The 12,544-nt window shown below is 38.0% G+C and overlaps 1 protein-coding gene and 1 non-coding gene across 5 annotated transcripts in view; both read right to left on the bottom strand.

The window, feature by feature from the left end:
* Grid2 (glutamate ionotropic receptor delta type subunit 2) overlaps positions 1-12,544 on the bottom strand; it is a 1,407,776-nt gene that overhangs the window by 268,415 nt on the left and 1,126,817 nt on the right. The window lies entirely within an intron of this gene.
* Positions 9,029-9,135, bottom strand: LOC125388333 (U6 spliceosomal RNA). The gene has a single exon (XR_007228201.3). It is a non-coding gene; the product is annotated as a U6 spliceosomal RNA (small nuclear RNA).

Raw genomic sequence — 12,544 nt, 5'->3', positions numbered from 1 at the left:
AATGCTTAGAGCTCAGGAGGAGACTTTCCGGCATGTAAAATGACCCAAATTTCAAAATGAAAAATACAAATAGAAATGCATGACTCTGACCCAAGACGGAAGTAAAAATCTTTCCCAATAAGACTATCCTGATGATGTTTGGGAAATGAGCTGGAGAAGGTGAGACCAGGTAGGCTCCACTGAGGAGTATGGTCATGGGCCCAGTACTGGGCAGCTTCTTGTTTTGCAAAAGAATAGACTTAAAGACATAATGTTTTAATTTGTGTTTTAATCTGTGAAAAAATTATTTAAACTTCTCTAAATGCAATTTCTTTTCCTATTAAACACGATGCTTCTGTATGAAGGTGATTGGAGGTTTGCATTAGATTCTGCACATAAGGCACTGCTCTCAGTGATTAGCTCCTAAGTACTCGATTATGAGGTTGGAGATAACAATTTCATTCTTACTATTACTGTTGTGTTTCTCCCTATTTTGCTTTCTGTAATTGCCACCCCCTCATTTCCCTAACAATTAGATGCTCTCCACTAACTCCTCTTTCTTCCTGGAGCCATTCTGTCTGTGTGGCTCCTTTCTTTAAACAGTTACCGTGCTCTCTGTACCTTACACTGTCCAAATCTCACAGCCTCTCATCATCTTTGTATTTTTGTTCCCAGTCGCCTTGTCATTTTTACCTAGACAGTTATTTGTAAATCTATTGTCCATCTCCACTTTAACCCATAGGACTGAGTGTATCGTTTAGGGCACATTCACTGTGTCATTAATTAGTATTTTCTATGTGCCCTTATGTTCCTAGTGCAATTATTAAGACAGTTCAGCTGGCAAGAACTTCCCAAGATTGGATTATCTATTTTTGTTCCTGTCAGAAACAGTCTTTTGCCTCATCTACACTCATAGTGTAAGCCAGCATTGCCTTCCTTCATGCTTCCGTTTGTTCCTTTTCCACACATTGGGAGGTATTTATAGACCAAGCTGCTTCACTGTACCTGGTGGACTCTTCCCCTTTGAGGTCATACAACACTGTCATCTCACTGCTTCTAACACTGAATTACATTCACATCCAGGCAGCATTTTATGAGATATCACCTCTTTGACTATCTTATAAGGATACAAATTTCTGTTTCTTGTGAAGTTTTCGTTCTGGAAAATAGCCAGTAATGAATCAGGCTTATTTTTTTTCATCTATTCTTCCTAAAACATTGCTTTCATCGTAGAAAGTCAGTATTCCTATTAATGTTTCACTTAAAAAGATCGGACATTCACTTTACATTGTCAGCCACTCAATAGGTAGAGTTAACACTTCTGAGTGAGTTTTTGGGAATTTCCTCTGTAACAAAATTAGCTGTGAAGTGTCAGAATGCCTCCAGTGAATCTTGCCAGAACATTTTGCTTCGTCTGTGAAATAAATTCAGATGCCAAGAAAATAAAAAAAAGGAAATCCAAATAAACAGCACTGAGAAAGGCATTTGGAGAAGCAGGGGGCATAGCCCATGACTCTTGCAGTTTTGAGACCTCGAATGGAGAAGAGTGTCTGCTCCTAAAGAGTGGCCATGTAGAGAAGGACTTGTTTGCTGCATGACTGCTGGATGAAATGTCAGAAGGAAGATGAAAGAGAAAACCTCCTCACTGACTCTGCTATATGACATGGTTGAATCATAGGAAGGACAGGTGGTTTTTAATAAATAAAGAAGGGATTAAAATAACAGGAAAATGGAAGGAGCATCCACCAGTTACTATCAATCATTGTTACAGATAGTTCAACTTTGTTTTTCCATTCTGGTGAATACCTGGATCATTAGGGCATAGGAAATGAACACCTTCTAAAGGCTTTCTTCTTTCCTCTATGTAGGAGGGCCAATGCCCATGTTCTCTAGTAGCCCCATTGCTCATGTTAGTAGTTCCTCCTCGGGAAGGTTCCCCATCTCAGAAACTAGTTTATAGAAGGATAGGGAAAATAAATGGCAGAATGAAAAGTCTCTTTCATGTCAGAAGGGAAATGTGGTTTTCAGACCTTGGCTCGTGTTCCATTACAGCCTTTCCATGCCACCCTCAGCCCTGCAGCAGACTGCTTGCAGGTCTGTCTCTACTCCAAAGAACCTTGTTGCTGACTCAGTTTTCATTTCTCCTGTGAACTATTTCAGTCTTTCCTTCTAGCCTGTTCCTATTTCTTGTTTAGGCTACAGATACCTAGAAACACTTTCTACATTGGAAAGTACTACACCCTGCGCCATGGCCACACCCGTCAGTGATCCAGCCTGTCCTCTCTGTCTTCCATTACAATTTCTCCATTTTCACCTTCAGTCTGGTAAGAACTCCCACCTCAACTTCCTTCCCTGGAGACTCTTGGCTCAGACAACCCGAGTTACTCTTAGCATATTCTTCTCTGTCTTTATAGCTCAACCTTTGCCTTTCTCAACCTATTTGCAAGATTCCCTCCTTCCACAAAATCATCAAATGCTTGGAGACACCACATCTTGGTGTGGCTAGAATCCCCTTAGGTCTTTCCTAAATCTCTTCTCAACCTTTTTTCCTACCCAACCTCTATTTTTTTCTACCACCAACCCAGGCTGCAGAAGGACTGTCTACACAACAAATTACAGGTACCATATGTTGTCCAAGGTTTTCTGTCCTGCCTGGTTCCTGTAGTCCTTAAGTCCCAAAGAAATCACACAAAAGTCTACATTAGTTATAAACTGATTAGCCTAGTAGCTTAGACTTCTTATTAACTCTTATAATTTATATTAGCCCATTATTTTTTATCTATGCTAGCCATTATTTAGCAAGGCAGTCACATCTTACTTCTTCTGTGGCTGGGTCACAACTCCAGACTAAAAACTCCTTCTTCCCGGAATTCTCCTGTTCTCATTGACCAGCCTCTACTTTCTGTCTGGTTGTCCTGCCTATACTTCTTGTCTGACTACTGACCAGTTAGCATTTACTTAAAATATAATTGACAGAATACAGACCATTGTCTCACACCAACCATATATCACAAGTTCCACAGAGGTCAACAGAACCAAGGAGGAGAACACCCATCCAACAAAGACAAAGCCAGATATCAGCATCTAGAAAAACCTCAAGCCTCCTAACCTCAAATGCCTAGACACCAGTACAAAATCACAAGGCAGCGTGCCTACACCGGAATCCAGTAACCCTACTACATTGGCCCTGTGAAATGTGATGTAGCTGAAGCATAAGCCAGTACTTCAAAATAGAAATTATGAATATATTCAAAGACCACAAAGGAAGTATGAATAAATCCTTTAATGAAGTCTTTCAAAAACAATAAACTGAAAATGAAAAGTTCAAGAGAGGAAAGTAGAAATAAAACTATCAATGAAAACTCAAACTGAAAGAAAACTGGAAACTAAAAAATTAGGAAGGCTTACAAAAACTGCAGAGGTAAGCCTCATCAGTAGAGTGTAAGACACAGGAAAGAGACTTTCAAAACTCTTTAATATTGACTGAAAATGAAAACATAATATTCACAAAACTATGAGACATAAGGATTAAGGTTCTAAGAAGAAAAGTTATAACACTAAGTGTCTTTAAAAAAGAAAAAAGGAAATCTATATCTTAGCAACTTACTAGTACACCTGAAAACTCTAGAATGAAAAGAAAATGACACACAAAAAGAGTAGATGGCAAGAAATAGTCAAAGGTAAAGCTAAAATCAATAAAGCAAAAACAAATTCTCCCAAGGAAACACAACTCAAAAAAAATCAAGGAAATTAAGAGGTAATTCTTTGAGAAAAATTCATAACATCAATAAAACCTTAAGCAAATTAATAAAAAGATAAAGAGAGAAAAAGATAGAGATTGGTCAAATTAATAAAATTAGAGACAAAATGGGACATAACAACAGACATAATAAATCTAAAGAATCAACCTATACTGCACCAAACTGTAAAAGTCAAAAGAAATGGATAAATTTCCTGACTCAGTCAGACTCCTGGTAAAGTAGGCACAGTAACTAAAACCCTTCCTTCCAACAATAACAATAAAGTTCAAAGCCAGATGGAGTCAGGGCAGAATTCTTCCAGATCTTCAAAGAAGAATCAACACCAACATATCTCTAATTATCTCACAAGGTAGACACTTAAAGAATGTTCACTAATTACTTTTATGAGTCCACTATTACACTGTCACCAAAATCACACAAAAATCCATCAAAGAAAGAAAACTAAAAACCAATATCCCTTATGAGCACAGATGCAGAATTCTCAATAAAATGCTATCGAATCAAAGCCAAGAACATATCAAAAGGATTATTCTCCATGATAAAGTAAATTTCATCCCAGAGACATAGCAATGACTCAACATATATAAATCAATAAACATAACACACCACACAAATAGACTGAAAGAGAAAAGCCACATGCTCATTACATTAGATGCAGAAAAATCTTTTGACAAAATCCAATACCCTTCATGATAAAAGTTCTAGGGAGACTAGGTATACAAGGGACATACCTCAGTATCATAAAGGCATTATAGATAAAGTCCACAACATAAATGTAAAGAAATTCAAATCATTTTCACTAAAACCAAGAAAAAGACAGGAATGTTCACTTTTTCCATACCTATTCAGTAAGTCTTTTATAGAGTAATAAGTCAATTGAAGGAGATCACAGAGATAAAAACTGGAAAGGACTAAGTCAAAGTATCATTATAGACAGATAATATAACTATATACAAGAGATCATAAAAACACCAGGAAACTTTTTTTTACACACTTAGTAAAGCAACAGAACACATAATTAATACAAAAATCAGTAGCCTTCCCATATACAAATGGTGAATAGACTGAGAGTAAAATCAGGAAATTAATGCCTTTCAAAATAGCCTCAAAAATTACCAAGGGATAACACTATCCAAGCAAGTGAAAGACTTATAAACAAAAATTTTAAGACATTGAAGAAATCAAGGAAAATATCGGAAGATAGAATGTTCTTCCATGTTCATGAATTGGTTGACTAAGACAGTGAAAATGACCATTCTGTCAGAAGCAATCTACAGATTCACTGCAATCCTTTTCAAAATTTGAAGACAATTATTCACAGAAAGTAAAAGAACAATGTTCAGATTCATATGGAAACACAAGAAATTCAAGATAGCTAAATCAATCCTGAATGATAAAGTAACTGTTGGAGGTATCAATATCTCTGATATCAAATTGTATTACAGAGCTGTAATAATAATTACAGAATGGTATTAGAATAAAAGCAGAGTCATTGACTAATGGAATGAAATTAAACAACAAGACATAAATTTACACACCTATAAACACCTGGTCCTGACAAACAAGGAAAAATATATCTTCACAACATGGAGCTGGTCACACTGGATGGCTACATATAGAAAAATGTAAATAGTTCCATATTTATCACCCAATGCAAAACTCCAAATATATCAAGGACCTCAACATAAGGTCAGATACTCTCAATCTGGTAGAAAATAAGATATAATCTTGAAGAACCCAAAGACACAGGAAAAGACTTTCTGAACAGAACACTGTTATCACAGGCACAAAGATCAACAATTAATAAATGAGACATCATGAAACTGAAAAGTTTCTGCATAGCAAAGGACATCATTATTCAGACAAAGCAGCCAGCTTCAGTATAGGAAAAGATTTTTACCAATCATAGATCCATTAAGGGTCAATATCTAAAAAGCATGACAAACTGAGAAAAACAAACTGAACATCAGGAAACTGAACAAATAACTCAATTCAAAAATGAAGTCCAGAACTAAGCTGAGCATTCTCAAAAGACAAACTACAAATGTTTGAGAAACAAAGAAATGTTTAACATCCTTAGTCATCAAGGAAAATGCAAATCAAAACTACTTTGAGATTTCATCTTAATGGCTAAGATCAATAAAATAAAGGAAAGCTCATGTTAGCAAGGTTGTGGAGTAAGAGGAACACTCATTCATTACTGGCAGGTGTGCAAACTCTTACGGTCGAAATAGAAATCAGAGTGGATTTTCCTCTGGAATCTGGGAATAGATCTAATTTAAGATTCAGCTATACTTAGTGGTAATACTCTCAAAGAACTCCACATCTACTCCAATAGACACTTGTTAATTCACGTTCATTTCTGGTCTTCCCATACTATCCAGTATTTGGAAGCAGCCTAGATGTACATTAATTGATGAATGAACAAGGAAAATGATACATTTACATATGGAATATTGGTTCCCTGGTAGTGGAGGGGGGCAACATCATAAATCCCTAGGTAAAATATACAGAATCAGGAACATTTATTCATAGGGAGGTAATATAGTCTGCAAAAGACAAATATTGTATGTATTCTTTTATATGTGGATGTTAGTGTTTAATCTGTTGATAGGCATAATACAATCAGTATAATTACAGGGATTTAGGTTTAACTGAGGAGAAGTGGGGAAATATCCCAAACAAGGGTAAGTACGTTAGATTGTGTGGAGAGACACGGAGGAGACTGGAGTCGAAGGATTAAATGGTGAGTGGTTGGGAAGATGGGGGTGTGAAGTAGGATATGTGGGGGACAAGTAAGGTGAAAAGTCATTTGAGGGGGTAATATATAAACCTGAGCCTGTAAAACCTTCTTAAAACATCCATCATGAAAGAAATCTAAATCGAGTAACCAAATGAGGGAACAAAGTCCTGAATCTTTTACTACCAAATGAAACTTTTAGTGCCAGGAAAGGATTGCTTCCAATTAAATTGTTTGCTAAAGTGGCTCCATAGCAACCTGCATGCATCTCAGGCTATTGCTCTCCACAAAATGATGGAAAGGCCCCATTGTGGAATACAATACAACATAGCTCAACGGGTTTGGAGAAGTTAAGATGGTGCCTAACGATAGCCTTCACTCTTAATGAGTGAAGTTCATTATATTGGAAGATACTCTCCATGCTAACAGAAAAAAAAAAAGTAACCACTAACACAGCTACAAACCCTGCTATCTACAGCGGTGACCCGATTGCATGAAATGCTGGAGCAATAGTGGCCCAACATGGTGGGAGTCAGCAATCACTCTCTGGCTCTAAGACCCACCCCACGAGGTGGAACCATGCCTGATATTGCCCAGGTGGCTGAGAACCTGAGAACAGAAAAGCCATGGGTTCAGGGGGAAAGCAATTATTTCTGTTTTCCTAATGGAAAATAACAATAAAATGACTCAATAACACTCTGCCACACACATAGATCAGTGTTTCACTCAGCCATCATCAGAGAAGCTTCCTCTTGCAATATATGGGGACTAATACAGAGGCCTACAACTGGTCAGTGTTCAAAGAGTTGAGAGACTTTGGAACACAGTCCTAACTGGGATGCCTTCATCAAGCCCTTCCACTCAGGGCTCAGCATCTATATACAAGGCAGAAAGATTCTAAGAGCCAGAGCGGGTGAATGACACTGAGGAAATGTGTATTCCAGACACAAAAGGATTGACCCACATAGGAATCCACAGAGAATGTGGCAGCATAGTCAAGGCCTGCACATGTTCAAACCAAATGGAGTCCAAGCACTGAGGGAGGAGGTGGACTCAAGCTCCCATCTCTAACCAAGAATGTTTACCTGTGATAAACATATACAAAAGAAAAACTACTTTCTTCCAATGGAGTGAAGGTGTATATAACACACACATAGTTATAGGGTCCACCCCATGCCTATTGGTCAAACAAATGAATTCAGTGGTATTCTTGCAGAATTTCTGTCTTATTTTGCTTTGTTCTTAGCAGTTTTTTTAGTATTACTGATATATTTTTTATAGATTATTGTTTCTGATTTTGTGTTTCTGTAAGTTTTGTGTGTGTACATATGCTTTTTCTTTATTTCTTAAAATTCTGGTTTGTTTTTATTTGTTTGTTTGTTCATTAGGAAGAAACACAAAGTTTTGGTTCATATTTAATAACTCCATGAACTACTACTGCAGTGACATTAGTAACAGGCACATTTGGAACGCAGGCAGCCAATGTGCCCTGCTAGTGAAAGAAGCTCATACAAGGGACTGTTTAGTTTAATGATAATACTGAGTTTCTGGCTTTGAAAAAAATTAGGCAAATTATTTTAATGGAAAGAAGACTGCCTATTTGAAGGTCAATTGACTGGCTTAAAATACCTGTTATGGGGTGACTCACAGAGAGCCTAAATACAGGTATCTTTAAAGGAAACATTGTCCCACACATTGAAGTTCTGTCTTTACTCTTCTCCATGCTGTTAGGTCCTTTACTTCTAAAGACAGAAGAAGCCCTTAAAAAAAAAAAATCTAAAGTAGAAATTAGAATGATAACAGGCAATGGCTGAGTATAGCCATTCTCTCTCTCTCTCTCTCTTTCTCTCTCTCTCTCTGGTGTGTGTGTGTGTGTGTGTGTGTGTGTGTGTGTGTGTGTGTGTGTGTGTGTGTATGTGTGTGTGTGTGTGTGTGTGTGTGTGTAGACACAGAGAGAGTTTACTGAGGAGCTTTCTGAACAGAGATGAGGATGTACAAGAGTCCAGGTGAGGACTAAAGAGGAAGAAGATGGAGAAAGGGGACATGGGTACAGCTCCATGAGCAGGGCTGGCAGAGGTACTAAGTGGCTAAGCAGTCTAGCATTTCTCTCCCTGTCCCTTCTTCATCTTTCTCTATATGTGTATCCTGAAGCACTCATCTTTCCCAGAATTTCTCCCTATGCGTTACTACAAAGGATGCTAGACAAAAGTAGCCTCTACTTCTTGTGCTCTGCACACTTCTAGGATGTATTTTTTTTTATTTTAGTCCATGAGGCAGATTTTCATGTGGTCCAAACTATCCAGTGGGACCTTATCTTAAACTCCTGATTCTCCCGCTGCTTCCACCTCACCACTGCTGGAATTAAGGCTTGTACTACCACTGACAACTTGATATTTATTTATTTATTGCTCATGTTCCTTTTTTGAAACTAGATTAAATATATCCTGATTAAAGCTTCCCGTACCTCTATTGCCCCCAGTTCCTCCCCATCTCCCTTCCCCCTCTTAATCCATTCCTTTTCTGTCTCTCATTAGAAAAAGAATAGTTTAAAAATATGGAATGCTTCCTGAATTTGCATGTCATCCTTGTGCAGGGGCCGTGCTAATCTTCTCTGTATTGTTCCAATTTTAGTGTATCTGCTACCCAAGTGAGCAAGTGATATTTCTTTTTAAGAACTACTTAAATACGAGTCAGAGTTTCAAATGTTCTTGATCTAGAGAAAGCATGTATCAATACACACAAGAAAAACCTTTCTTCTATAAGATCTAATGTTTCCTGGATTATGGTCTCAGGGAATAGTTGCCCCCCCAAATGGCACGGAAGCCATCCTAGCATATTTAGAGGTTTCCTTCCACTTTTCTCAGAAAAGTTGTTAGGCATATCCCTTTTCTTCACAGGGTTAAACAGGGAGGCACAGGTAAGTCAGAAGTCTGTGGGAGACAGATCCACTGGAGAAAGGTGGGTATCTTAGACAGCACAGGAGAGCAGGTTGTCTGTGCATGAGCAGTTCTACATTTCCTTTACAATTTGAAAGGCTCAGCCATACCAGTGGATCAGATGGGCTGTGATCAACAGACAGAGGGCAACAGAAAGGTTCACTATTTCTTAAGAGTATTCAGCATAAAGCAAAAATAAGGAAACAAATAAATTCATTTTATATTCTGAAAAAAAATTCTTGTACTGTGTATGTGACACACATCTAAAATCCAAACATTTGGGGAGCCAAAATGGGGTATCCTTGAGTGTAAGCCAATCTGATCTATAGAGGAAGAACCTGTTTAAAAACAAAAACAAAACAAAACAGAAAACACAAAAATGGACTGTGTGTGGTGGCACATGCCTTCAATCTCTATACTCAGAGAAGGCAGAGGTGGGGGTATCTCTGTGAGTTCAAGACCAGCCCAGCCTACACAGTGGATTCCAAACCACCCTGAACATTTTATCCTAAGATAGATCCTGGGGTGCTGTCAAGTCAATCATCTCCTCGTTCTCCCATTTCCTATACCATTAAAAAATAAAAGATATTTACCTCAACACATTAAGAATGAATGTAACATTATTCCAAATTTGGATGGCAAGCATTTTATTATGTCACTATTGACAGCTAACCAGCTGATTTACACTAAAATGATATCTTCAAATAATTCATCAGAGTACAAAAAAAGGACAATGAAGTTTTGAACCTCTATGTCCTTAAAAATCCATGCAGTACTTCATTAATTCCCATGCATTCCAAGGAGATGATTAATACTGACTTCTGTTAAGAAAAAATCCCCCAGGAATCACAGGAGAGGACAATGAGGAGCTATCACTGGCTCCGCATGACTGGATTCGAGGTGTCAGAAATACTGACTTGATTTTTAAAACTGAACTCCAGGAAAAGGTGTTTCATCTGTACCCAAAACTGTGTTTCACAGAGTCTGTCATTCTGCTCTTAGCTACTTACCCACACGAGATTTTTCTTCATGTAATAAATACTTTGTTCCTTTCACCCTTTAAGCTTTTCTCTTGTCGAGTTAACAACTAAATTCCTTTAGTTCTTATCCCCCACATCTATTGACTACCTTTTTGCAGCTATTAGCTGCTCCATTGTTCTCTCCATGATTAAAGAGGCCACAGTAATCTTTAAATTTTATGCTATTTGGTAACTTCTAATTTTCTTGATAAATAATGACGCCATATCTCAAAAATTTGTGGTTATTGAATGGTTTATTTTGAAACTGTCTTCATCCCCTAATTCTGAGCCATAACACAAGCACACGCACGCACACACACACACACACACAAATACACACACACAGATACTTTCTCTCTCTCTCTCTCACACACACACACACTCACACACACACACACACACTCGCCCACTCTCTCTCTCACACACATATATACATACACACTCACACTCTCTCTCACACACATACTCACACACTCTCTCTCACATACACACATACATACACACACTCACACACACACTCTCTCTCTCTCACACACACACTCTCATACACACATACACACACAAAGTAAACTATCAGTTATTTGTCCTCATTAAACTTCATCTTACTTATAATCACCTTGCTTAATTTGTCAAGGTCCTCATAAATTCCTAAAGTGTGGCTGAAGTCAATAATCACCCCTACTCAATGAAGGGTAATCTGCATATTTAATAAGCTTACTCCCTATTCCATATTTCAAATCAACTCTGAAATGTTAATTAGTACCCAGACCAATGCTGACTTGTGAAAAACTACTTTATTCAATATACCCTTCAAGGCTGACATTGAAGCACTGCTCATTACCTTGCATATGGCCTATTAACAAACTATGGTGCAATAATACATACTAATCCTATGTGAAGCAATGGTCCCAATAAGATATAGTATGAATTCAAATTAACAGTGAGTAGTAATTACTAATTTTTTTCATAGATCTTTTAAGGAGCTCAAAACATTAATCATATTCTCACAATCTTTATGAGCAGGAATGTCAGTGAGGATTGAGGAGAAAGTTGCTGTAAGAAATACCTGTAAGCTAAAGCAGTAGCCAGTAAAACTTGCCAATGAAGCATTCTCTCAGTAATATAGCAAGTCAAGATGTTACTGAATCTAAATAAGAGTAGAGCTGGTGGCTCCTTACAATAGAACAGGAGAGTACACTAACAACTGAAGATTCCCAGTGCCAAAAGTTGTAATCCTTCTGCACAGTGCAATAGGCCTGGTGATTTCCCCCAGGACATTCATCTATATTTTAAAATAATGATTCAGAGAAATTATATTCCATCTAAGTGATATTTTGCTTTTAATCAACTTCAACTAAGGTTGATGTAGCAGATCCTTCCAGCTACTGAGAGGCCTTACTGGAAGCATGAGATTCAAATGTCTAAACTGCAAGTGCGCCTCCAAACTAAATTCAACAGCACCGCTAAAGAACTGGCAGCATCTTCTCATGAATACCACAGTCTTCCTGGAAAAGAGCCCAAGCCAGCTGCTGCTGACAGTTCTCCTCACCTTCCCTGTCCCTTGCCCTTTTTTCGGTACCTGGCTCTTCTCCTGCTTCATTCTTAGCGTCAGTGCCTGAGAATGCGGACTCTGCTAGGAATGTTTACATGTACGTAGGAGAGCAGGGCAAGGTGATTAAAACAAATTGAGTGTATTTATATGACAAGACACAAGGAGAAATTAAGAGCACCTAATCTAATGGGGTCTAACAGCTCCTTGGTGTGGCAAGGAAGCAAACACACAAAGGTCGCTGGCAAGGTGGAGAAGCTAGGAAAGAAAGGCAGGGCTAGAAATACGGAGGCAGAAAAAGAAGCTAGAGGTGTGACTGGTGAAGTAAATGACTATTTCCTTCCCCCCCTTTCTTGCTTTCCTTTCTTTTATTGGTACATATTTATTGTGCATAGTGCTGTCTTTCAGGCATCATAGTCTTTGACCACCCTCATCAACATTAGTCCCCTTTCTTCACCTTCTCCCTCCAATTTCCAGTTGCCTTCCTTTAACCACAGTCTACCTTCTGCCTTCATGCCACATACGTAACTAATGTTATGTCTCTATATGAAATTAAGTAT

The sequence above is a fragment of the Myodes glareolus genome, chromosome 6, assembly GCF_982192425.1.
Source record: "Myodes glareolus chromosome 6, mMyoGla1.1, whole genome shotgun sequence".
NCBI classification, from domain to species: Eukaryota; Metazoa; Chordata; class Mammalia; order Rodentia; family Cricetidae; genus Myodes; species Myodes glareolus.
The sequence above is the reverse complement of the archived record's forward strand: the minus strand, read 5'-3'. Positions and strand labels throughout refer to the sequence as shown.